General features: G+C 43.9%; 1 protein-coding gene across 1 annotated transcript in view; it reads right to left on the reverse strand.

Annotated features, from left to right (window-relative positions):
* The window catches only part of AOAH (acyloxyacyl hydrolase), a 443,812-nt gene that overhangs the window by 330,316 nt on the left and 86,208 nt on the right, over positions 1–27,288 (reverse strand). The gene's annotated exons all lie outside the window — the stretch shown is intronic.

Consider the following 27,288-nt stretch of genomic DNA (forward strand, 5'->3'; position numbering starts at 1 on the left):
GTCAAAAAACCTAACTGTACCCTCAATACTCTGTTAGAACTCTCAATGATCTGTCTAATAAATTAAAATTAAATGAAAATAAAATGAATTAAAAAAAAATAAAAAAATAAAATAAAAAAAATAAAATAAAAAAAATAAAGAAATATATATTATTATATTTTATTTTTATATTTCTTTTTCTTTTAATTCATTTTATTTTCATTTAATTTCATATAGATAATAATGATGATAACTTAGAGAACCAATTTAAGATATTGGGGCAGACATGTGAGAAGAAGCTATCTATATGGTGGGACATAGCAACCCTGGACAGATATTATAAGGCGGGATATGTCCCACGGAGATGCAGATGGGAGTTCTGTCCCAATGAAAGTGAAAGAACAACGGTTTCTGATGAGGACTGGTATATTTTTTTCAATAAATGTGGAAAGGAGTTATTAAGTTTATTGATGAAAGGGAAGAGAGTCAAATTGGAAAAGATTGACAAAGATATAGATGAAATCAAAAATAGAATGGAACTGTAACGATCGGTGTAACACAGAGAGGGTCTGATTACCGGTGATCTGCAGTATCACCGAGAATGCAGAATATACCCGATTATTGATTATCTGCAGTATCACCGATAATCAGATATATCTACTAACCTCTGGACACCTGAGAGAGAAGTGAGTGATTGGGTGTAACAGTAACACTAGTGGACTGTACCCAAGGAGTAGGTACAGAGGCAGTAAGGAATACTGCACAGAAGTATGCTCCTTCCGTAAGCCTAGACTCTCCCGGGGGAGGAGCTAAGCAGAATGTGGGAAGGACAGAGCGTGAGTGACACCAATGAGCGAGTGTCACTAACAGATCTGGGAACTGCCTCTAACAGTAAGGCTAGTTCTCGAGGTCGGCCAAGCCAGGTCGTCAACACACAGACAGATAAAGTACAGAATCAGAAGGCAGATACGAAATCCAATAACAGGCAGGGTCAGGCAACGGAGAATCAGCATAACGAGGTACAGAATCAGGAGGCAGGTACAGAGTCCAGGAACGAGCAGAGATTGGCAACAGGATATCAGAAATAGCAAGGTACAGGATCAGAGTTCAGAAGAATAGTCAGGCAGGCAGAAGGTCATAACAAATAATACAATTCAATATTCCTAATGCTAAGGTGTGAGCTCCTTGATGTCAACACCTTTGGAAACTAGAACACAGAAACAGACAAGGCCTGAGTGCTACCACGTAGTGATCGCAACGACAGACACCAGAGAAATGACCAGCACCCAGTATATATACTATAGCGCTCTCCAGCGCCACCCTTAAGTGCTGGGCCAATGAAAAGTGGTGGAAATGTCAGCTGACCAGCTTGGTCAGCTGACCTTCTTCCGGCTGTCATATAAACTCTGCCTCTTAGCGCGCGCGTCATTCTGAACCTGTGTGGACTATCAGTCCCAGCCACACCAGTCACGCTTTGCAATGTCTCTGCTGGCCTGCACGCGGGTTGAGACGCACCGCTATCAGCACATGCGGTGGCCTCCCCGCTCCTGGTCAGACTGTCAGTAGCAGGCTTGTGCGCGCAAACCGCCGTGTCAGACGCGGCGGTTTTGTCCGCGTTCCGCTATGCCAGCCGCGGAAACAGCCGCCTCATCCTGCGTCCATGCGGAGGCTTTTCCGCGTTTCTTCACAGTACCCCCCCCCCTTGAGGAGTGGACTCCGGACAGCTCCTTCCAGGCTTCTCAGGATGTAAAGCTTGGAATTCCCTTCTCAGTTTGTCAGCATGCATGCGACATTCAGGTACCCATGATCTCTCCTCAATACCATACCCTTTCCAATGAACCAGATATTGTACTGAGTTCTGAATTATGCGTGAGTCTAAAATCTTCTCTACCTCGTACTCAGGTTGATCATCTATCATCACAGGAGGAGGAGGAGTGGGACCCACATGGACTGCTGGCTTAAGCAGAGACACATGGAAGGATCTTACGCCACGCATACTGGCAGGAAGATCAATGGCATAAGTAACATTGTTGATCTTTCTAGTTACTGGAAATGAACCCACAAACCTGGGCCCCAACTTGGCTGAAGGCTGTTTCAAGGTCAAGTGACGTGTGGACACCCAGACTAAGTCTCCTGGTTGAAACTTCCACTCTAAGGAACGTCTTTTGTCAGCTTGACCTTTCTGACTCTGAAACGCCTTCTCCAAATTATTTTTCACGATCCACCACACGTCCTTAAATGACTTTTGCCAGGCCTCCAGAGCTGGAAACGGAGTGGAAGCGGTTGGCAATGGGGAAAATTTGGGCAGCTTCCCAGTAACTATCTGAAATGGACAGAATCCCGTGGAAGAACTTTTCAAATTATTGTGCGCAAATTCTGCGAAGGGCAAAAACTTAACCCAATCATTTTGCGCTTCTGCAACGTAACACCTCAGGAATTGTTCCAATGATTGGTTGACTCTCTCAGTCTGACCATTGGTCTGTGGGTGGTAGCCCGATGAAAATGACAGTTCCACGCCCATTTGGTGACAAAATGCCCTACAAAATCTCGAAACAAATTGGACTCCCCGATCTGACACAATGTTTTCCGGAATGCCATGCAATCGGAAAACGTGGATGATGAACAAATCGGCCAGCTCCTGGGCCGAGGGGAGTCCTTTCAAGGGCACAAAATGGGCCATTTTACTAAAGCGGTCGACTACCACCCAAATGACCGACATGCCCTCAGACCTGGGAAGCTCACCCACAAAATCCATAGACAGGTGGGTCCACGGCTCACTCGGGGTGGGCAAGGGCTGCAACGTTCCCACAGGTGCCAGCCGGGAGGGCTTACTTTTTGCACACACCGCACACTCTCTAACATACTCCTTGCAATCCGTTGCCAGAGAAGGCCACCAAGCGCACCTAGCAACAAGATCCTGTGTTCTGGAGGCCCCAGGGTGTCCCGCATTTTTGTGTGAATGGAACATCTGTAACATCTGAAGACTGAATGGCAGTGGTATAAACATAACCCCTTCAGGCTTCCCCTCCGGGACGTCCTGCTGAAAGGGCCCTAACGTCTCCGTCCAGTCTTTCCATGTCTCAGTTGTTGCTAGTACCAGTCTTTGTGGGACAATGGTCTCTGGGGTAGAGGGCTGTGCTGTCTCTGGCTCAAAGCATCTGGACAGGGCATCTGCCTTAATGTTCTTGCTACCTGGAGTGTACGTAATTATAAATCTGAACCTCGAGAAGAACAAAGACCATCGAGCCTGACGGGGGCTTAATCTCTTAGCTCCCTCGATGTATTCCAAATTTTTGTGATCAGTGTAAACTGTGATCGTATGTTCTGCTCCTTCCAACCAATGACGCCATTCTTCAAAAGCCAACTTGATGGCCAGAAGCTCCCTGTTGCCTATGTCGTAGTTTCTCTCTGCCGGAGAGAACCTACGGGAAAAATAGGCACATGGGTGTAATCTACCCTGCAACCCTGATCGCTGAGACAGCACAGCCCCTACCCCGACCTCCGAGGCGTCCACCTCAACAATAAAGGGATAGGAAGTGTCAACGTGTCTTAGGATGGGTGCAGAGCAAAACAAGTCTTTTAAAGTGGAGAATGCTTGCAGAGCTTCTGGAGACCAATGGGTAGTATCTGCCCCTTTTTTAGTGAGACTGGTGAGGGGTGCAATGACCGTGGAGTACCCCTTTATGAACCTTCTATAGTAATTGGCGAAGCCTAAGAGTCTCTGAAGAGATTTCAACTCCACAGGTTGAGGCCATTCCAGCACAGCAGAGACCTTGGCAGGGTCCATAGACAGGCCCGAGGTGGAAATTATGTACCCTAAAAAGGTGACAGATGTCACCTCGAAGATGCATTTCTTCAATTTAGCGTAAAGCATGTTTTGTCTGAGTTTGTCCAATACAAATTTGACATGTGACCTGTGCTCAGGGAGGTTGTTTTAAAAAATAAGTATGTCATCCAGGTATACTAACACAAATTTGCCCAACACCTCTCTGAATACCTCATTGATTAATTCCTGGAAGACGGCAGGGGCGTTACACAGCCCGAAGGGCATCACCAAGTACTCGTAATGTCCGTCGGGCGTGTTAAAGGCCGTCTTCCATTCATCGCCCTTTCTAATTCGCACCAGGTTGTATGCACCCCGTAAATCTAATTTCGAAAATATCTTAGCGTTGGTAACTTGTGTGAACAGGTCATCTATCAGGGGCAAAGGGTAGCGACTCTTCACTGTGATTTTATTCAGGCCCCGGTAATCTATGCATGGCCGCAGGCCTCCGTCTTTTTTCTTAACAAAAAAGAACCCTGCGCCAGCGGGCGACCGAGAGGGGCGAATAAACCCCTTGGCTAAATTCTCATGAATGCACTCCTGCATGGCCACTTTCTCTGGCCCAGACAAATTGTAGAGATGACCCCTTGGGGGCATACAACCAGAACGGAGATCGATGGGGCAATCAAACGGGCGATGTGGAGGTAACATATCAGCAGCCTTGGAACAGAACACATCTGAATACTCGGAATATTGTACTGGTACCCCCTCCACATGAATCTTGGTCTGGCCCAATGTCACCTTCCCTAAACACTGCTGGAAACAATGGGTTGACCAGCTAGTTAACTGTCCAGTGGTCCAATTGATCTGTGGGGAGTGAAGGTGCAACCATGGCATGCCAAGGATGACTGTGGAGGTGGTCATGTGTAATACAAAAAACTGTAATTTTTCAGTGTGTAGTACCCCTATAGTGACTTCTACCTCTGGTGTCTGGGACAGCGGATGATTACTTTGCAGGGGGGAATCATCTACTGCCGTAACCTGAATGGGTGGTTTTACCGGGGTGAGCGGAATACCTAATTTCTTTGCAAATTCGAAATCCATAAAATTTGCTGCAGAGCCTGAATCAACAAAGGCCTCGGAATGCTCGGTTTTATCTTCCCATGTAACAGTACAAGGAAGAAGTAACCGTTTATCTTCTAGGGGTAAGAGACGCGCGCCTAGGGTGTTACCCCCTACAACTCCTAGGCGGTAGCGTTTCCCGACTTATTGGGACAATTACGTACTCTATGACCCCCATCTGCGCAGTAAAGACACAGCTGCTCAGACATCCTACGTTTTCGCTCCACTTGGGATAGTTACGACCGACCAATTTGCATAGGTTCGGGTGGAGGCGAGACGGGAGGAGGTGGAGTTACTGTGGGCGCAGCGTAGGACACCATCTTTACCTGACTACTACCCCGGGTCTGTTTCTGATAACGTAGCCTGCGGTCGACTCGAATGGCCGATGAAATGGCCTCATCGACTGTTTTAGGTTCAGGCAGACTCAACATAAGATTTGAGACTTCATCTGACAGTCCCGATAAGAAACAATCTAAGAGGGCATAAGTGTCCCACCTGGCTGAAACTGACCACCTCCTAAATTCTGCTGCGTAATCCTCGACCGGACCCTTGCCTTGACGCAAAAGCTTGAGCTTCCGCTCAGAAGCTGCAGCAAGGTCTGGGTCGTCGTAAATTACTGCCATAGCTTTAAAAAATTCATCCACTGAAGTGAGGGCTAAGTCTCCGGTGGGAAAACTGTACGCCCACGTCTGAGAATCGCCTGATAACAAAGTCTTAATAAATGTGACCCTTTGGGCCACAGTTCCAGAAGATCGGGGTCTCAACTCAAAATAAGATAACACTCTACTTCTAAAATTTCGGAAGTCAGATCTGTGACCAGAAAATTTCTCAGGTACAGGCAAACGTATGTCAGAACTAGGAGGCAATCGCACCTCATCTACTGCTGTCTGGAGGGTTTGTAAAGAACCAGACAAGGCTTCAATCATAGTCTTGTGGCTACCCAGCACTTGGTTGATGTTTTCCACCGAAGTGGCAAGTGCGCCCAGACAATCAGTGTGTGCGTCCATTTGCATTTTGGTCTGTTGTTCTGTAACGATCGGTGTAACACAGAGAGGGTCTGATTACCGGTGATCTGCAGTATCACTGAGAATGCAGAATATACCCGATTATTGATGATCTGCAGTATCACCGATAATCAGATATATCTACTAACCTCTGGACACCTGAGAGAGAAGTGAGTGATTGGGTGTAACAGTAACACTAGTGGACTGTACCTAAGGAGTAGGTACAGAGGCAGTAAGGAATACTGCACAGAAGTATGCTCCTTCCGTAAGCCTAGACTCTCCCGGGGGAGGAGCTAAGCAGAATGTGGGAAGGACAGAGCGTGAGTGACACCAATGAGCAAGTGTCACTAACAGATCTGGGAACTGCCTCTAACAGTAAGGCTAGTTCTCGAGGTCGGCCAAGCCAGGTCGTCAACACACAGACAGATAAAGTACAGAATCAGAAGGCAGATACGAAATCCAATAACAGGCAGGGTCAGGCAACGGAGAATCAGAATAACAAGGTACAGAATCAGGAGGCAGGTACAGAGTCCAGGAACGAGCAGAGATTAGCAACAGGATATCAGAAATAGCAAGGTACAGGATCAGAGTTCAGAAGAATATACTATAGCGCTCTCCAGCACCACCCTTAAGTGCTGGGCCAATGAAAAGTGGTGGAAATGTCAGCTGACCAGCTTGGTCAGCTGACCTTCTTCTGGCTGTCATATAAACTCTGCCTCTCGGCGCGCGCGCGTGTCATTCTGAACCTGTGTGGACTATCAGTCCCAGCCACACCAGTCACGCTTTGCAATGTCTCTGCTGGCCTGCACACGGGGTATCAGCACATGCGGTGGCCTCCCCGCACCTGGTAAGACTGTCAGTAGCAGGCTTGTGCGCGCAAACCGCTGCGTCAGACGCGGCGGTTTCTCCGCGTTCCGCTATGCCAGCCGCGGAAACAGCCGCCTCATCCTGCGTCCATGCGGCGGCTTTTCCGCGTTTCTTCACAGGAACCTTTTAAGGGAATGATGGAATATAAGCAATTGTCTGAAAAAAACTGATGAGGACCTAAAAAAGAAAAAACAGAAGAAATTTCAGAGAGATTATAAGGAAGGACATGTATTTAAATGGCAAAAAAAGAACCAGGAAGATAAAGGAGCTGAGGAGGAAGGGGGTGGTGGGGAAGACAGATGTTAGAGAGACTGTGAAGGGTGACTTGAAACCAAGATGGGAACAAGTTAATAAATATAGGAGGTAGAGAGAAGTACCAGGTTGGAGTAATAGCCCATACCATTCTCGAAATTATCACAGACGACCACCTCCTCATTCTCCACAATATAGACCTAGAATTAGGCATAACCCCAATCAAATCCCCATTCAGAATAGATTTGAGGCGTTAAATTATTATGTTGAATCTGAATCAGACGTTCCAGCGACTCCTGTGGAGTCGTACTCTTTTATAGATCCAAAGGTAGGCACCAGGGAAAAAAGGAGGAAACCGGGAGGAGGAGAGGAAACAGAGGAGGAAGAAGATTACAACAGCGCCTCAAAAAAATGGAAAGAGTAGTAGGTGAAGGAATATACAACTTAAGTAAAGTCCAACTAAGATCGGATAAGATATCTCTGTTGGATCAGGGACTAAAATTTGCCCCACAGAAAAATATGGACAGGTTTAGCACCTTTATTGATGTCCAGAAGTTTACGAGAAAACCGAGTCTTAAGAAATATTTTTTATCCCAAACAAGCCCATCTAACAACACAGTTGACATTAGTTTAAAGAGGGAAGAAATTTGTCATAGTGGTCTAAGAAATAAATCCATATTTAAACCACGCTCCACCAATAATCATCAAATAGAGGCTTTTAAAAAGATGGTAGTTAAGGACTTACGGGAATTCAATATCCCCAGATTACATCTGGATACGAAGATTAAGAATGGAATTAGAGAATTCAAAGATAATCATAATGTGGTAATTAAGGCTGCGGATAAGGGGGGGGGGGTATTGTAGTTTTAGATAGAGAGGATTATAATCAGGAAATGAATAGATTATTGGGTGATGGGAGTACCTATGAGAAATTAAGGGGAGATCCTGGTATTGTATTTAAAAAAGAGCTGGAGAAGTTGATTGATCAGGGGGTAAGAGATGGTATCTTGAATGAAAAAGAGGCAAAGTATTTGAAGCCGTCTGTAATCAGAACCCCTGTTATATATTATTTACCTAAAGTTCATAAAAATGCAGTTAATCCCCCAGGGAGACCCATTGTTAGTGGGATTGGATCAGTTACTTATAGGTTAGGTGAATATGTAGACACATTTTTGCAGCCTTTGGTAATTAAAACAAATTCATATCTGAAAGATTCGAAACAATATTTTAAAGGATCTTAACTTTGAGGTACCCCTATTTTTAGTAACTGCAGATGTTACAACACTCTACACTGTGATACCCCACGAGGAAGGTTTAAGGGCAATAGAGCATTTTATGTTGAAGATGGACGTCTGAGTTACAAACAAATTACATTTATTGTTAATTGCACCAGATTTGCTCTAGAGCACAACTATTTCTGGTTTGGTGGTGAGTTCTATATCCAGAAAGTGGGTGTGGCCATGGGGGCAAAATTTACTCCGAGTATGGCAAACTTATATGTGGCCCTATGGGCGGAAACCTTTATATACAATGAATCTAGTAATGCATTGATAGTATGCAAAAGGTTTATTGATGATATTTTGTTTATGTGTGTGTGTGTGTGTGGGGGGGGGGGGGATGAGAACTCTTTGTTGGGTTTTATTGAAAATCTTAATGTGAAAGGGGGGAATTTAAAATTCACCTGTGAATATAGCAAATCTGAGATTCATTTTTTGGATTTAAATATAAATAATTCTAATGAGATGATTTGGACCACTACTTTTTTGAAACCCACAGACAGAAATAGCTTTATACTGGCAGTGGCGTAGCTAAGGAGCTGTGGGCCCGATGCAAGTCTTACATTGGGGCCCCCCCCAAGCACTCTATACATAACAATTGATACGGCGCACCAAAACCTGCCAATGGCAACTACAGTGTCAGAGGTGCAAGAAGGGGATGGGGAACAGTGTGTTAGTGATTACCACTATTCAAAGCATCTATAGGAGTGATTATTATGAGCACAGGACCAATAGAGAGCTAATAATGTAGTTGAGGGAGAGCCCTTCGGGGCCCCTCTGGCCCAAGGGCCCCGATGCGGTCGCTACCTCTGCACCCCCTATTGCTACGCCCCTGTATACTGGTAAATAGTTGTCATCATCCCAATTGGCTGCGTGCTATTCCCAAGGGGCAATTTTTGAGAATGAGGAGGAATTGTGGGGAGATTGAGGACTATCAGAGAGAAAGTGAGATTTTAAAAAAGAAATTTGAGGATGAGGGGTATGAAATATGAAAGCTGATAGAAGTACAGAATGAAGTAGCCCAAACAGATAGAGCAAGCATTCTGAGGGATAAAGAGAGGATAGAGAGTAAGATGGTATGCCCTTTCATAACAGAATATAGTAGACAGTACAAAAAGGTCAAAAGAATTATCTCCAGACACTGGTCGCTTCTCAAGGAGGATCCAGTGTTATGTTCATTTTTGCCGATAAGTCCAGAGGTGATATATAGAAGGGCCTTAAGAATATTTTAACGCCCAGTGCAATAGATACCCCTCAGTATAAAGGGGTCAGTTCCTTTGGGGCAATAGGTTTTTATAAATGCAGGAAATGTTTACCCTGTAGGACCTGCATATTGACCCCCAGGGTTCAACATAATTTTGGAGATCAAGATTTTGAAATAAAACAGTTCATTTCCTGTGAAACTAAGTTATGTTATATATTTATTGACTTGGCCCTGTGGGAAATATTATGTGGGGAGAACAAAAAGGACCCTTAAAGAGAGAGTGGGGGAACACTAATATAAGGAATGGTTTTAAGGAGCATTCAGTCTCTGAGCACTTTAGGCCTCAAATTCTGTGGGATACAAAGGAATTTGGGGAATTGGAGGGGTTCTCATAGGATTAGGGACATCTCAAAGGCTGAGAATAAATGGATTTTTGTTTTGAATTGTATGGAGCCTAATGGGTTGAATATTGAACTTCCTCAATTGACCTCAATTGTTTTTTAACAGATGATTAGAGTGGCTTTTGGGTTCAGATGTATAGGGACGCTTTTTATTATTATTATTATTTTTTTTTTATTATTATATATATTTTTCTTTATATTTATTTTTATTTTAATTCATTTTATTTTCATTTATTTTAATTAATTAGACAGATCATTGAGAGTTCTAACAGAGTGTTGAGGGTACAGTTAGGTTTTTTGACCACTCGATGGCTGATGAATTAGGGGTACTGTGTTCTATGAATTTTTATCTTATACTTAATCCTTTTATATTTATATGTTTTGTATGATCAGTGCTTTACATTGTAAATGAGGTGCCGTGTTACATTCACCATTCTTTATAGCACGGAAGGAGAGGAATCAATTTGCATCCGTGCGGTCCAACCATAATAGGAAAAGATATGTTATACATTACCTTCCTAGCGTTCCAAGCGGCGGAAGTGTTCTGACGTAGAAGCGGAAATGATGCCCCGTTAGGATTAGCGGTAGCGTGAATGCGCTTCAAGTGACGGAAAGGTGATGACGCAGCGGTGTAAATGACGTCGCTCGCATATGCGCGATACGGAGACGGGATCGCGGCAGAAAGTTCCAAGTTGGGAGTCGGCCACTATTTAAACAGCCTTTTCAAACCATTCGATAAGCTAGCCCCTGATGACGCCATAGCGAAACCAGTCGGGCCTGGGCCTACGAATGGTTGATGTAAGAACGGCATCTTATGATTATTAAAGTGCTTGTACATTGTGGGTCCCTGTTGAAAGGGCCCGGATGTGAGTATTTTATTAGATTTTTTTGTAGCAATTAAAGGTTGTGTTTTTTAATGGAGTACACTTAGATCTTCCTTTTTTTGATCATGGTTTTATACTGAGGAAATATTGTGACGGATGAACAAGGTTGGACTCTTCTGATATTCATTGGAGAAGCAATGATCGTATGATGGTTACTGTAAACGCTTAGACCTTATAATCTGGGTCTTTCATCCATTTGGTAAGCCTGCACTTTAAAGGGTGTTGGTGGTGGATTTGAAATTGTGATGCCAGTCAGCACTGAAGTTTTTTGAAGAGTACATGCTGGGGAAGTCTATCTGAGGACTTTAAACTTCTTGGCTGCTTTGTGGACTATCACAGATCCTTTAGCGCGGATATATACATGTATATTTTTTGAAGGGTATCACTGCCAAATGAGATGAATAATACCAGTGAGAAGTGAGCAGAGTACAACCTGATTGAAGGGTATCACTGCCAAATGAGATGAATAATACCAGTGAGCAGTGAGCAGTGAGCAGAGTACAACCTAAGTGAAGGGTATCACTGCCAAATGAGATGAATAATAGCAGTGAGCAGTGAGCACAGTACACAATGTCACTCACGAAACTTAATGAATGACCAGCAGTGGCAGTGTGACTGTCTGTAAGTAGTAGCTGAAGTGTATGACTGGCTAGCTGAATCCAAGTGAGCACTCTGAACCTGCCAGCCTGCACTAAACACACTAATCAACAGTACACTCTGACTAGACTGACTACATCAATGACTCACTGTCTATCTACCGAATACAACTGACAAGTACAATATAAAAGCACTGTTAGCAGTAAAAACGCTGGGTTTTGACACAGGAAATGCGCTTGCTGAAGGAACAATGGCCTGGAGATGATCCTCTCAGTACCAGAGTGTAGCAAGAACGGAGCTTTTCCATCATGGCCGCCGCTTTATGCAGGAGGGGAGGGCATAGCCTCCCCTCCCATGATTGGTTGCTAGGGCCTGGCTGGGGACCTCTGATTGGGCCAGGGAAGTCACTTTCACCTACTTCCACTATTCACGAACTAACCACGAGTTCTGCGCCGTTTTCACGAGCGTGAATGCGTTCATTCACGGTCTGTCGAAGCAGATTTTAGTGAATGAAAATTGATCCACAGTAATGAATACCCGTGGTGGATAGCTGAAAAATGGTCTTGGAATCACTGCAAGTCATGATCACAACCTCCATCCGAGCATCACTGTTTCAAAAATTATTTAGTTAATGTTTGCCCATTGTAAAATTTTACCTCAAGTAAGTTTACATTTTGCCAATTGTAAAATCTTACCTCAACTAGGTTTACATATATCAGTGGTGCTAGAATCTTTACTGCTGGCAAGGTAACATCACTTAAAGGGAACCTGTACTGAGTAAAATTATTTAAAATAAACACATGAGGTAACTTCAAATGAACATTACATAGTTACCTTGCTATTAGTTCCTCTCAGAAGTGCACCATTTTCTTCTGACAGTGATCACTTTGAGTTCTGACAACACTTTGTCAGAATTTAAATATATCAGTTGCTGTCAGTTATTTATCAGTTGCTGTCAGTTATAGCTGAGAGGACAACTGATGTGCCAAGTAATGTCTATGTTTTCCTATGGCTCAAGTGGGCGATATGACAGTTCAACAGTGTGCTGACCATAAAGCTGTTATGGGGTAATGGCCATTTTCAAAATGGAGGACAGATAATTCCCTTGATCACAGTGGACAAAGAGGATGAGGGAGAGGAGAAAGAGATTGATGAGTAGACTACACCGGAGGTAAGTATGACTTGTGTATGGTTATTTTGACTTTTTATTTTGAGTTCAGGTTTTCTTTAAATGATAGAAGGCAAAGAGTGGTGGTAAACTGAATATTCTCAAAATGACAAACTGTTAGCAGTGGGGTAACATAAGGGTCAATACTTGGTCCAATTCGATCGATTCAATGTGTTTATTACTGGTTTAGTAGACAGAAAACAGAGTAATGAAGCCATACTGTATTTGCAAATGATACAAAATTATGCAAAATGATCATCATTATGACGGATAGTGACATACTGCAACAGGATCTTGACAACATAACCATATGGGCAGGCACATAGCAGATGATATGTAATGTTAAAAATGTCATGCACCTTGGATGTACCAATGGTAGTACACCATATAAAATAGATGGCATACAGCTGGGAACTTGGCTTGTCTTAGGACTTGGGAATACTAGTTGATAACATGTTAAATGCCCGTATTGAATGCTAAGCAGCAGTAGCTAAATCTAATAAAATTCTGGAAAGCATAAACCTGGAAATATGCTAGTATACTTTTCCCTCTGTATAAATCACTTGTGAGGCTGCATCTGGAGTACAAGATACAGTTTTAGCAGGGGCGCCTCTAGCCATTTTGTCACTCCAAGCGAGAAAACCTTTGGCGACCCCTCCCCCCCCCCCCCCGGTGCCCTGCCCCATGTAATGTGGCAGCGTTTCACCAGAAAATAATTATAATGCAGCAACGTTTCACCCTAAAATAATCGTAATGCGGCAGCGTTTTACCAGAAAATAATCGTAATACGGCAGCATTTCACCCAAAAATAATCGTCATGCGCCAATGTCTCACCAGAAAGTAATAGTAATGCAGCAATGTCTCACCAGAAAGTAATTGTAATGCGGCAATGTCTCACCAGAAAGTAATCGTAATGTGGGAATGTCTCACCACAAAGTAATCGTAATGCAGCAATGTCCCACCAGAAAGTAATCGTAATGTGGGAATGTCTCACCAGAAAATAATCATAGGAGAAGGCAGATAGAGGATGGAGCATATGGGAAACGTATGTCCTGCAGGATAATCACAGGGCAGTCAGACAAAGAAACTTTGCAGTGAAAACACACACACACACACACACACACACACACACACATATATACAGTACACACACACATATACAGTACACACACACACACACACATATACAGTACACACACACACACACACACACACACACACACACACACACACACACACACAGTACACACACCACACATATATAGTACACACACACACACACACACAGTACACACACCACACTCACACATATATACAGTACACACACCACACATATATAGTACACGCGCGCACACACACACACACATACACATATACAGTACACACACACACAAACATACACATATACAGTACACACACACACACACACACACACACATATATACAGTACAAACACCACACTCACACATATATGCAGTACACACACGCACACACACACACACACACTTCCCCCTCCTCTGTAGTGAAAGGACCAGAGACAGGATCGGAAGCACTGCAGATACCTCATACAGTGCTTCCGATCCTGTCTCTGCTCCTTTCACTACAGAAGGGGGGGGGGAGGAGAGGGAGGGGTGGGAAGGAGAGGGGGTTGGGAGGGGAGTCACTAGCGCTGTGTGTGTCTAAAGATGTAAACAAGGCCTGCCTCACACACGTTACTGCCAGTCCTCTGTACTCACAGGCTCTCCATGCAGCTCCACTCCAGGTCAGATAACGCTGGCTGCTCTGCTGTGCCTGTGTTCAGAACACTCCCTCCATCCGGTCCCACTGACTTCCTCTCTCCAGCGAGGCTGCGCTGAGGCTGGCTGTCTGGCAGTGCCTGAGTCACAGACACACTCTACTGAGGCTTTCCTGGTGGTCCTTCTTCTGCCGACTGGAAGAGTGTCTGTGCGTGGGGAGGGGGACGCAGCCACATGTCTGTGGGAAGCTGCCAGTGTGCCACGCAGGGCCAAGGGGCAGGACGGGGCATAGTCTGGGCAGCAGGAGCCAAAATGCTCTGGTGACTCCTGGTTGGCAGTGGGCGGAGTTAGAGGCGGCACCGCACTTGGTAAACATTGTACCATGCGGCTGCTGCTATGAAGAGTGGGCCGGACTAAAGGAGGAGGAGTGGGAAGAGCAGTGTTGAACACTGCTTCTATTGGCCAGGAGCGGAAGGAGGGGGCGTGTGTAGAGGCGGCAATGGGGGCTTGCTGATGGCTCAGGCACCGGAGATGGTGCCAGCCGGAGAATAAATAAATATGAGTTGTTCTGCGCAGTAGTAGCGGCGGGTGGCCTCGGTCCCGCCGCAGCGCCTTCCCCAGCATGCCGCCTCAGGCCAATGCTTGTACTGCCTATGCCTTAAGGCGCCCCTGAGTTTTAGTCACCACACTATAGAAGGACATTGACCTTCTAGAACAGGTACAAAGATGGGCAACTAAATTAATCAGAGGGCAATACAAAAGCTTGGCATATGGGCGTTTTTGTCCCTAGGGTTGAACAAAAGACAAGGGGATATGGAACAAAAAAGTTTTTGTCATTTAGAAAGGGGTTTTCACAGTAAGAGTAGTCAAAACCTGGAATATCTTACCTCCGGAAGTAGTTATGACAAACTTTATATCCACATTTAAACTGTACTCGAGCCAAAAGCTCAGGCACAAAATCATATACTTACCTTAACCAGTTAATGGCATCCTGACTTATTAAAACGTCCTGTTTGAGCCCGTTAACGGCAACAGGACGTTTTAATAGGTCGCTCATTCCTACCGCTGCTCCGCACGGGTGTGCGCCGCTCCCACCGCCGTTTCCGTCAGGATTCCGTGTTCAGTGATGGGGAAGAGGACTGAGCGGTCCTCTACCCAATTGCAATGTCCATAAAACAGGAAGCCGTCACAGTGTAGTTAAATGTAAAAAAAAAAAAAAAAGTGAACACTTCCTATCAAACGGGAACGTGTTCGCTAGCGCCATCTTAGGGCCAAAAAGTATAATTACACATACAGGCACATACATACATATACAATATTAATAAAATGAATAACTTATACTTCCAAAGCCCCCCACCCCCCCAAAAAAAACTTGTAAAAATATCTTTAAAAAAAAATTAATAAATAGTTGCCTTAGGGACCCAGCTTTTTTAATCTATATATTATGAGGGAAAATTACTTTTACTTTACTACATAGGGGCTTGTAATTATGGACCGAACAAAAAAAAAAAATAAAACAGAAAAATAACACCTATATTTCCAAATAATATATTGCCGCTATACATTGTGATAGGGACATAATTTAAACAGTTTAATAATCGGGACAACTGGGCAAATAAAATGTGTTGGTTTTAACCATGAGAGAAAGTTTAATTTTAAAACTATAATGGCCGAAAACTGAGAAATAACTAATTTTTTCCATTATTTTCTTAGTTTTCCCGTTAAAACGCATTTAGAACAAAATAATTCTTAGCAAAATGTAGTACCCACATAAAGCATAATTGGTGGCGACAAAAAACGAGGTATAGATCATTTTGTTGTGATAAGTAGTAATAAAATTATTAGGGAATAAAAGGGAGGAGCACTGACAGGGGAAAATTGCTCTGGTCTGTTAGGGTAAAAACCCTAGGGCGTGAACTGGTTAAGAGAGGGAAGCCTCAGGATTCTAATGAGGCTTCCGTCACTACTGTGTGGTCCCCCATTGCTGAGTGCGGCCCCCCGGAAGATTAGCGACAATGCATTGTCTCTAATCACATCGGGGCTGTGCAGCTCCTCTTCCTGGATCAAGTGCACCCAATAGCCCACTGAGCCCGCCCACACATGCGCAGTAGCATGGAGCAACAGGGAGCTTGCGATAACCAAGGGAAGCTTTATTAGGCTCTTGAGGCTTCCCTCTCAAAATAGTAAGCGCCAGATTTTGAACCTGAGCTTCAGCTCAATTTTGCTTTAAAGAGGACTTGGATGCTTTCCTTGCATTTAAGGACATTCACAGCTATCTTGTAATTACTAGGTAATTGCCAGGAGAGTTTATCTAGGGATTTATCTGACTGTCATCTGGAGTTGGGAAGGAATGTTTCCCCTTTAAGGCTAATTGGCCCAGACCTTGAAAAGTGTTTCGCCTTCCCCTGGGTCAACTGGCAATTATGCAGGATCTAGTCACAGTTAGAAGGGGTAGGGGAAAAAGTGGCAGGGAAGCTAGTCCCGAGTTGTCCCTCACTAATAAGTATGCTTGTTTGCGTAATATTGAGGAGGATGATTCAGGAGTAGCAATGCTGCAGCAGGATGTGCTCCTTAGAAACCAAGGGGCAGACTGCTGTAACGAGAAAGGGAATAGGAGTGCAGCCTAGGCTAGACAGGTACTGGTGGTAGGGGATTCAATTATTAGGCGCACAGATAGGGTAATCTGTCGAAGAAACCATGAATGGGTGCTCGGGTTCGGCATGTAGCGGAAAGAATTGACAGATTATTGGGTGTGGCTGGGGAAGACCCAGCTGTCATGGTACACATTGGCACCAATGACAAAGTTAGTTGGAGATGGAAGGCCCTTAAAAATGATTTTCAGGTACTTGGAGATAAACTTAAAGCAAGGACCTCCAAGGTGGTGTTCTCTAAAATACTGCCAGTGCCACGTGCTACATCTGAGAGACAGAGGGAGCTTAGGGAGTTAAATAAGTGGCTGAGAAATTGGTGTAGGAAGGAAGGGTTTGGGTTCCTGGAGAACTGGGCAGACTTTGCAGTCGGCTACAGGTTCTACAGCAGGGATGGGCTGCACCTTAATGGGGAGGGTGCAGCTGCATTGGGGGAGAAGATGACTAAACGGTTGGAGGAGATTTTAAACTAGGATCTGGGGGGAGGCGGGAGGATAAAGTTTCAATATGTAGACAAGATAAGGTAAAAAGACAGTGGGAGCCTAACATTATGGGGGGTGGAGAGGGGGGTGGGGACAGTGTAAAGATTAAGGAGGTTGGTAAAACTTCAAGTAGCCCATTTCATGTAAACAAAATTGGTAAATGTGGTGGTAAAAATATAAAGTGCATGGTAACCAATGCTCGGAGCCTTGCAAATAAAATAGACGAACTAGAGTTCATTCTGAATGACAAAGGCTATTACATTGTGGGAATAACCGAGACATGGATGGATGAAAGTCATGACTGGATAGCTAATTTAAAAGGATACAATGTGTTTAGGAGGGATAGAACAGGGAAAAAAGGTGGAGAGGTTTGTCTCTTTGTTAAGAATTCTTTTACAGCTGTCCTCAACGATGAGATGGAAGAAGATTGCGAAGATGTGGAGTCCGTTTGGGTAAATATTCATGGTGGAAATAAAAGTTGCCAATTGCTTATTGGGGTATGCTACAGACCACCTCATATTAATGAAGCTGCAGAACTGCGATTACTACAGCAGATTGAAAAAGCTGCACGTAAAAATTAGGTCATAGTTATGGGCGACTTTAACTTTCCAGACATTGACTGGGGTATTGAGGCTACCCATTCTGGTAAAAGCAGCAGATTTATGGCAGCACTACAGGACAATTACTTGACTCAAATGGTAATGGAACCAACTAGGGGGAATGCGTTACTGGATCTGATCATTTCTACTAGACCAGATAATGTATCAAATGTGCAGGTTCAAGAACATTTGGGAAATAGTGATCACAACATGATAACGTTTGATCTGGTGACTCATAGGCCACGGGGCAGCGGGACCACTAAAACTATGAATTTCAGAAAAGCAAAGTTCAATCAAATTAGGCAGGCACTAAGTTTGGTGAACTGGGATAATGTACTACAAGGGGAGGACACTGAAGGGAAATGGCAAGCTTTTAAACTTATTCTCAATCAATATTGTAGTATGTATATCCCATATGGAAACAAAATGTCTAGGAATAAAAAAAGGCCTCTATTCGTGAATAGAAAGGTTAGGAATAAAATGAAGAGGAAAAAGAATGCCTATAAAGTCCTAAAACAGGAGGGGACCGAGGCTGCACCAAGCAATTATAAGGAGTGCAATAAAAATTATAAAAAAGAAATTAGGCTGGCAAAGATCGAAGCTGAAAATCAAATCGCTAGGGATATCAAATCTAACCCAAAAAAGTTTTACAAGTACATCAACTCTAAAAAAAAATGAAAGGTTGACTGTATAGGACTCCTAAAGGATGAGGGTGGGAATTCAATGGTGGATGACCAAGGTAAGGCAGAGTTATCAAATGCTTTCTTTGCTTCTGTCTTCACAAAGGAAACAGCACTGTTGCAAATTACAGAGGCAGAAGAGTCTCAATCTTCTATCTATAATATTAAATACTTAACGCAGGAAGAAGTGAAGGCAAGACTAAATAAATTAAAAATAGACAAGGCACCTGGCCCGGATGGCATGCATCCTTGGGTCCTAAGGAAATTAAGTTCAGTTATAGATAAACCCCTTTATCTTATCTTTTGTGACTCTCTTTCAACGGGCAGAGTCCCAGTGGATTGGCGTACAGCCCACGTTTCCCATTATTTAAGAAGGGCAAAAAATCAGATCCAGGAAATTATAGACCTGTAAGCTTAACATCAGTTGTATGCAAACTATTTGAGGGTTTACTAAGAGATTCTATACATGACTTCATAGTAGAAAAGAATCTTATTTCTCAGCATCAACATGGGTTTACTAAAGACAGGTCCTGTTTGACTAACATGCTCAGCTTTTATAAGGTAGTCAATGCTAATATGGATATTGAGAATGCTGTAGATGTGATATACTTAGACTTTGCAAAGGCCTTCGACACTGTTCCCCACAAAAGTCTGGTGCAAAAGTTGAGGATGCAAGGACTGGGGAAGAGTCTGTGTGCATGGATAGGGAACTGGCTAATGGACAGAAAACAAAGAGTTGTGGTCAATGGATCGTACTCAAAATAAGAGACTGTTAGCAGTGGGGTCCCACAGGGGTCTGTACTGGGTCCAGTGCTCTTCAATTTATTTATTAATGACCTAGTAGATGCAGTAGTGAGCAATGTTGCTATTTTTGCAGATGATACAAAATTGTGCAGAATCATCAACTCTCAGGAAGATAGTGTCATATTGCAACAGGATCTGGATAGGATGGCTATATGGGCACATACATGGCAAATGAAATTCAATGTTGAAAAATGTAAAGTCATGCATTTTGGTCGTACCAATGGTCTAGCACCATACAAAATAAATGGGATACAGTTGGGGACATCAAACTTGGAGAAGGACTTAGGAGTACTCATCGACAACAAGTTAAATAATCGTACTCAATGTCAAGCCGCTGCAGCTAAAGCTAACAAAATGTTGGGATGCATTAAAAGGGAAATAAAAACTCAAGATGCTAGCATAATATTGCCCCTGTTTAACTCTCTAGTAAGGCCACATCTGGAATATGGAATTCAGTTCTGGGCACCACATTACAAAAAAGATATTGCAGTTTTAGAGCAGGTGCAGAGACGAGCAACAAAATTGATACGTGGGATGGAAGGTCTCGCTTACTAAGAAAGGTTAGATAAACTGGGTTTATTTAGTCTAGAGAAAAGACCCCTTAGAGGAGATCTAATTAACATTTATAAATACATCAGAGGGCAATATAATAGCTTGGCGGATGAGCTTTTTGTCCCTAGGCCTTCTCAAAGGACTAGAGGACATGATCTGCGCATGGAGGAAAAACGTTTTAGCCATTTATTTAGGAAAGGGTTCTTTACAGTAAGAGTGATTAAGATGTGGAATGCATTGCCACAGGAAGTCGTTATGGCAAACTCTATACCTGCATTTAAAGGGGACTTAGATGCTTTCCTTGCATTGAAAGACATCCATGGCTACAATTACTAGGTAATGCCTAATGATGTTGATCCAGGGATTTTATCTGATTGCCATCTGGAGTCGGGAAGGAATTTTTCCCTTTTGGGGCTAATTGGACCATGCCTTGTAAGGGTTTTTTCGCCTTCCTCTGGATCAACAGGGATATGTGAGGGAGCAGGCTGGAGTTGTACTTTGTACTGGTTGAACTCGATGGACGCATGTCTTTTTTCAACCAAAATAACTATGTATGTAACTAGACAGGGTTTACTATTACTATTTTACTATATCAGTTGATCTCCCAGAGTGCTCTGGGACAGCAGACTGCATGACATCATAGCCTAGGATAGACATCACTGGAAGGCAGGGCTGCATACTAATATACAACAATATACAGTTATAAGAATGGTTTCTGATGCTGAAACCGGGATAATTAATATAAAAATGGTTATCCTGAAACATTGTTTATGTTCTATGAGTCTTTACCGGTTCTCTTTAACTGCCAGCATTTCATTGTATCCAATATCTTAACTAAAGTTGCTTGGGAGAAAACAATGATCAGATGTAGCATGGCCTTCAGATAAAACTGCCCCAGCAAACAGAGGCGAAACTAGGGTTTTCCGCGCCCGGGGACAAAGACTATTAATGCGCCCCCTAAGGTGAAGGTTGTGGCGCGGGCACATAATAAATGTGGGCGTGGTTATGGGTGGAGCCAAATGTACATGGAGGTTAGCAGCCTCACGCTCACCCACCCTCCCTCAGTATGTACCTTCCAGCAAGTTCCAAGACAAATTCAGCAATCATGACCCCCCCCCCATCAAGACAAATTCAGCAATCATGAGCAAACATGAGGCCCCCAACAAGACCAACTCAGCAATCATGAGGCCCCCAACAAGACAAATTCAGCAATAATGAGGCCCCCAACAAGACAAATTCAGCAATCATGAGGCCCCCAACAAATCATGAGGCCCCCAACAAGACAAATTCAGTAACCACGAGGCCCCAAACAAGACAAATTCAGCAGTCATGAGGCACATAAATAGACAGCATTTCACATAAATAGGCAGCATGCCCCCTTAATATGGTAGACACCTCTCACCTGGCAGCAGTTTTCGAAAATACACTCAATCTGACAGCAGTGGTTCCCCAAAAATAGGTAGCCCCAGGTTTATAGGTGTCCCCAGAATAGGTGGCCAGCAGTAAAGATGTCCCCAGTATAGGTGGCCAGCAGTAAAGATGTCCCCAGAATAGGTGGCCAGCGGTATAGATGTCCCCAGAACAGGTAGCCAGGGGTAGAGATGTCCACAGAATAGGTAGCCAGGGGTATATGTGCCCAGTATATGTAGGCAGAGGTATGTGTCCCCAGTATATGTAGCCAGGGGTATATGTGCCCAGTATATGTAGCCAGGGGTATATGTGCCCAGTATATGTAGCCAGGGTTATATGTGCCCAGTATATGTAGTCAGGGGTATATGTGCCCAGTATATGTAGCCAGGGGTATATGTGCCCAGTATATGTAGCCAGGGGTATATGTGCCCAGTATATGTAGCCAGGGGTATATGTGCCCAGTATATGTAGGCAGGGGTATATGTGCCCAGTATATGTAGCCAGGTGTATATGTTCTCAGTATATATAGCCAGGGGTATATGTCCCCAGTATATGTAGGCAGGGGTATATGTCCCAGTATATGTAGCCAGGGATATATGTCCTAGTATATGTAGTCAGGGGATAAATGTGCCCAGTATATGTAGCCAGATGTATATGTCCCAGTATATGTAGGCAGGGGTATATGTCCCCAGAGTAGGTAGCCAGGTGTCCCCCTCCCCAGCAGGAGGGGAGCAGCGCAGAGAAGAGGGAGAGCTGTATGCAGTGGTAGGGAAGGGGGGCCATCTCCCCCTCCTTCCCTCACCTTAGGGTGCTCTCCCTCCCTCGCTGTCCCCTCCATTAATGTCCGGGTGTCTGGCACAGCGGGCAGAACTTACCTCCGTCTCATCGCAGACGTCTTACCTCCGTCTGGTCCAGACTAGAGCAGCTGCTGCGGCACCCGAACTTCCGGCGCTGGAGCGAAATGGAGGTGAGTTCTGTCCGCTGCGCCAGACACCCGGACATTAATGGAGGGGACAGCGAGGGAGGGAGAGCACCCTAAGGTGAGGGAAGGAGGGTGGAGATGGCACCCCTTCCCTACCGCTGCTCACAGCTCTCCCTCTTCTCTGCGCTGCTCCCCTCCCCAAAAAAAACAAACAAAAAAAAACACTGCAGCTCAGCCGGGCGCCCTTGGGGACCCGCCGCCTGGGGCACTTGCCCTACCCCGACCCCCCTAGCTACGCGCCTGCCTGCCAATTGATTAGAGACATCCACCTTTGTACTAAAGGTTGTGCATGGTGTGGATGATTAGTTTTGGAGTGTTTGTACATAATGAATTGCTGAGTTTGTCAAATGGTGTCTGGGCCTATTTCGACCAGTGGAAGGGACAATGGGTCTTGGTTAACTGTGTGAGTAGAGAGATTGCTGCCGAAAATGAATCTACCATAAAGTTGACTCATTTAATGAAGTGTAAGGCCCCTTTTGATCAGTTTGACCTAGCCACATTAATAGTGCTACGCAGTTTCTAATAGGGTGCAAAATATGTAACTTGTAACTCCGATTTTTAATATTGAGTTAATAATTAATGTTTCAAAGCATCATGCAAGAGTTCAGGCAGCGCAACGCTTTAGTTTGCAGAGATATATAAATATTGTTTAGATCTGAGTATAAACTTTTTTGAGCACGTCACTGAAGAGTTTATGAGGATTGCTCTTCTCCAACTAGGTTATATCCATAAACAGTAAACATAAACTGTCCCTCTAAAGGTGCCCATACAAGGTACAATTAAATAGTTCAATTTTCCAGTTTAATCAACCAAAACTATCGACTAGAGAAGAAATAAAAAAAAAAAATTCAGATCGATACAAAAAATGATTCATTATACTGTTTTTTTAAATAAAAATCTGATCAAATGTGTTGGAAAAATAAGGTTGATTGCTTTGAAAAAAAATTGAATGGTGTATGGCAGATTTCATAAAATAATAAAAATCTTATAATGAGAAAAAAAAAAAAGAAAGAAAGAAAGAAAATGAATCATATATGGCTACCTTCACATGTAAGATAGTTTGCATATACAGTATTACTGTTTAACTGTTTGCTAATAGTCTAAAGATGGGCAATTCAAGGAATAACTTTGGATGATTTAGCCACCTTATTTGTTGTAACATACTGTATATATAATTGACATACTATTTTTAAAGCATTCTTATACTTTATTGCTGCATTAGCTGACCTAAGCCCGTTTAAAAACGAGCTCTAGGTCTCTTCACACCGACACCGTCGCCAGTCAGTGCGCATCCTCTGTGCATGCGCGCACACCTGTCCACCACGCACACGCACCCATCCACCCAGCTCCCTGGCCCAGTCCTCCTGTCCCAACGACTGTCAAACGCACAGACACAGGGACAGGATGTCGCAGGGACAGTTAGGTTTTATTGTATAGGATATATGATTGGGCTGCATACAAAGGAGCCTTATTATCGCAGCAGTAATTTTTTATGTCACAAAGAGAGCTCCACTGAGAACAAGCAGGTCACAAAAATTGCATGAGAATCTATTTATGGATCTTACTGCCAAGCTCTCAATGTGACAGCTGCTTGACCTCTGTTTTAGTACAGAGGCCACTCTGTGAGAGGTTTGGGAGGAGGGGTAACCATTATGGCAAGGGCATAATGTGTGTGAGGTTGTGGCCAGATGTATGAATCAGGAACAGGGAAGGACTGGGACCTTTTGGCCTGGCGGGAAAACACAAACTAGAGGCCCGTTATCAAGGCAACACACACGCCCCACATGCTATATGCCGGTAGTCACTTGAAGCGCCAATACGGAAATACAGCAAGGACACTTGACTGACAGAGCAACAGGTAAAGTATAAATACACAGGCACATGATACATTTTTAGGGACAATGGCCAGGTTTTCTGTTGCGGTCATCAATCGTGAGTATCGCACTCGATCGACCACATCGTTCTGAGACTTCCGAGCATCTCAGATCAATGCATTAAACCAATTTCTGCTCAAATTCAGTCAAATCGTCAACTGGATATGCTTGTGGCAGCACAGATTTTCATACATTTCGATAATAATTATCGATTTGGTTGACCGCTTGGCCATCAAGTTGACAGATGTATGGCCACTTTAATTCCCTAAGGCTCCCCCCCCCCCCTCCACGCTTATGTCCTCCCCTTCACACATCTCTACTAATCCCTCAAATATGCCTCTCTTCCATCTCTGATATGCCCCTTCTCCTTTACCAGACCACCATCTCCCTCAACACATCTTTACTAACCTCCCTCATGACATCATGATCTCTGCTCTGCTAATTCCCGAAGTTTTAACACCCCTCCTCCCATCACTCCCTAACATCTTCGCCTTGCTTATCTGCTTTTATTGGTGGTCAGTGGCAGTGCATCACTGTCTGCCCATGACCCACTTCACTATAATATGAAATCCTACAGGCCACATACAGTGGTTTGCAAAAGTATTCGGCCCCCTTGAAGTTTTCCACATTTTGTCACATTACTGCCACAAACATGAATCAATTTTAATGGAGTTCCATGTGAAAGACCAATACTAAGTGATGTACACGTGAGAAGTGGAATGAAAATCATACATGATTCCAAACATTTTTTATAAATAAATAACTGCAAAGTGAGGTGTGCGTAATTATTCAGCCCCCTTAGTCTATTCTTTGTAAAACCACCTTTTGCTACAATTACAGCTGCCAGTCTTTTAGGGTATGTCTCTACCAGCTTTGCACATCTAGAGACTGAAATCCTTACCCATTCCTCTTTGCAAAACAGCTCCATCTCAGACAGATTAGATTGACAGCGTTTGTGAACAGCAGTTTTCAGATCTTGCCACAGATTCTCGATTGGAATTAGATCTGGACCTCGACTGGGCCATTCTAACACATGGATATGTTTTGTTTTAAACCATTCCATTGTTTCCCCGGCTTTATGTTTAGGGTCGTTGTCCTGCTGGAAGGTGAACCTCCGCCCCACTCTCAAGTCTTTTGGAGACTCTAAGAGGTTTTCTTCCAACATTGCCCTGTATTTGGCTCCATCCATCTTCCCATCAACTCTGACCAGCTTCCCTGTCCCTGCTGAAGAGAAGCATCCCCAGAGCATGATGCTGCCACCACCATATTTGACAGTGGGGATGTTGTGTTCAGAGTGATGTGCAGTGTTAGTTTTCCGTCACACATAGCGTTTTGCATTTTGGCAAAAAAGTTCCATTTTGGTCTCATCTGACCAGAGCACCTTCTTCCACATGTTTGCTGTGTCCCCCACATGGCTTGTAGCAAACTGCAAATGGGACTTCTTATGCTTTTCTGTTAACAATGGCTTTTTTCTTGCCACTCTTCCATAAAGGCCAACTTTGTGCAGTGCACGACTAATAGTTGTCCTATGGACAGATTCCCCCACCTGAGCTGTAGATCTCTGCAGCTCGTCCAGAGTCACCATGGGTCTCTTGATTGCATTTCTGATCAGCGATCTCCTTGTTCGGCCTGTGAGTTTAGGTGTACGGCCTTGTCTTGCTAGGTTTACAGTTGTGCCATACTCCTTCCATTTCTGAATGATCGCTTGAGCAGTGCTCCGTGGGATGTTTAAGGCTTTGGAAATCTTTTTTGTAGCCTAAGCCCGCTTTAAATTTCTCAATAACTTTATCCCTGACCTGTCTGGTGTGTTCTTTGGACTTCATGGTGTTGTTGCTCCCAATATTCTCTTAGACAACCTCTGAGGCCGTCACAGAGCAACTGTATTTGTACTGACATTAGATTACACACAGGTGCACTCTATTTAGTCATAACCACTCATCAGGCAATGCCTATGGGCAACTGACTGCACTCACACCAAAGGGGCTGAATAATTACACACACCCCACTTTGCAGTTATTTATCTGTAAAAATGTTTGGAATCATGTATGATTTTCATTCCACTTCTCACATGTACACCACTTTGTATTGGTCTTTCACGTGGAATTCCAATAAAATTGATTCATGTTTGTGGCAGTAATATGACAAAATGTGGAAAACTTCAAGGGGGGCCGAATGCTTTTGCAAACCACTGTACTGTATATACTCAGTACTGACAGGTGGAAAAGCCATTATGATTCGATCATAGTGAAAGAATCTGTCTGTAAAAATTGATGCATGTATGCTTTAGGTTAGGGTTACTAATAAGATTGGGGTGATTAAATTGTGAGGGTAAGATGGGGGTAAAAGTAGAGAGTGACAGAGGAAAGGAAAGTAGTGGCTGGATAGTGTAATGGTTAAGAGCTCTGCCTCTGACACAGGAGACCAGGGTTCGAATCTCGGCTCTGCCTGTTCAGTAAGCCAGCACCTATTCAGTAGGAGATCTTGGGCAAGTCTCCATAACACTGCTACCGCCTATAGAGCGCGTCCTAGTGGCTGCAGCTCTGGTGCTTTGAGTCCGCCAGGAGAAAAGTGCAATATAAATGTTCTGTGTTTGTTTGTTTGTTTGAAAGGGGAGAGAGAGCGAAGAGAGAGGGGAGAAAAGCTGGAAGAGAGGGAAGAAGATATTTGCCTCACATGGATTGCACTTATTTAGCTTTCCTGTATAGCAAGAAGACACATCCAGCCAGCACTAAGAGATGGAGGGAAACAAGGGTGAATGAGGGAAAGAGGAGGAGTAGAGAGACTGAGATGGAGCAGATAGTTTATCTGTTGTGTAGCCACATCACACAGAAGCAACTTGCCTGTAATGTTACTCCTGTCCCTGCCAATCTTTCACACAAGCTCTGACGTTCAAGCTATCAACTTTGAAATGTGGTTTATGAGTTTTAAGGTTTGTGAAGTGAGCACCTTACAAATGTGACTGTAAAAAAGTATGATGTAGAAACTGCATTTTATACATTTTAT

Source organism: Hyperolius riggenbachi, chromosome 5 (genome assembly GCF_040937935.1).
Source record: "Hyperolius riggenbachi isolate aHypRig1 chromosome 5, aHypRig1.pri, whole genome shotgun sequence".
Lineage (NCBI taxonomy): Eukaryota > Metazoa > Chordata > Amphibia > Anura > Hyperoliidae > Hyperolius > Hyperolius riggenbachi.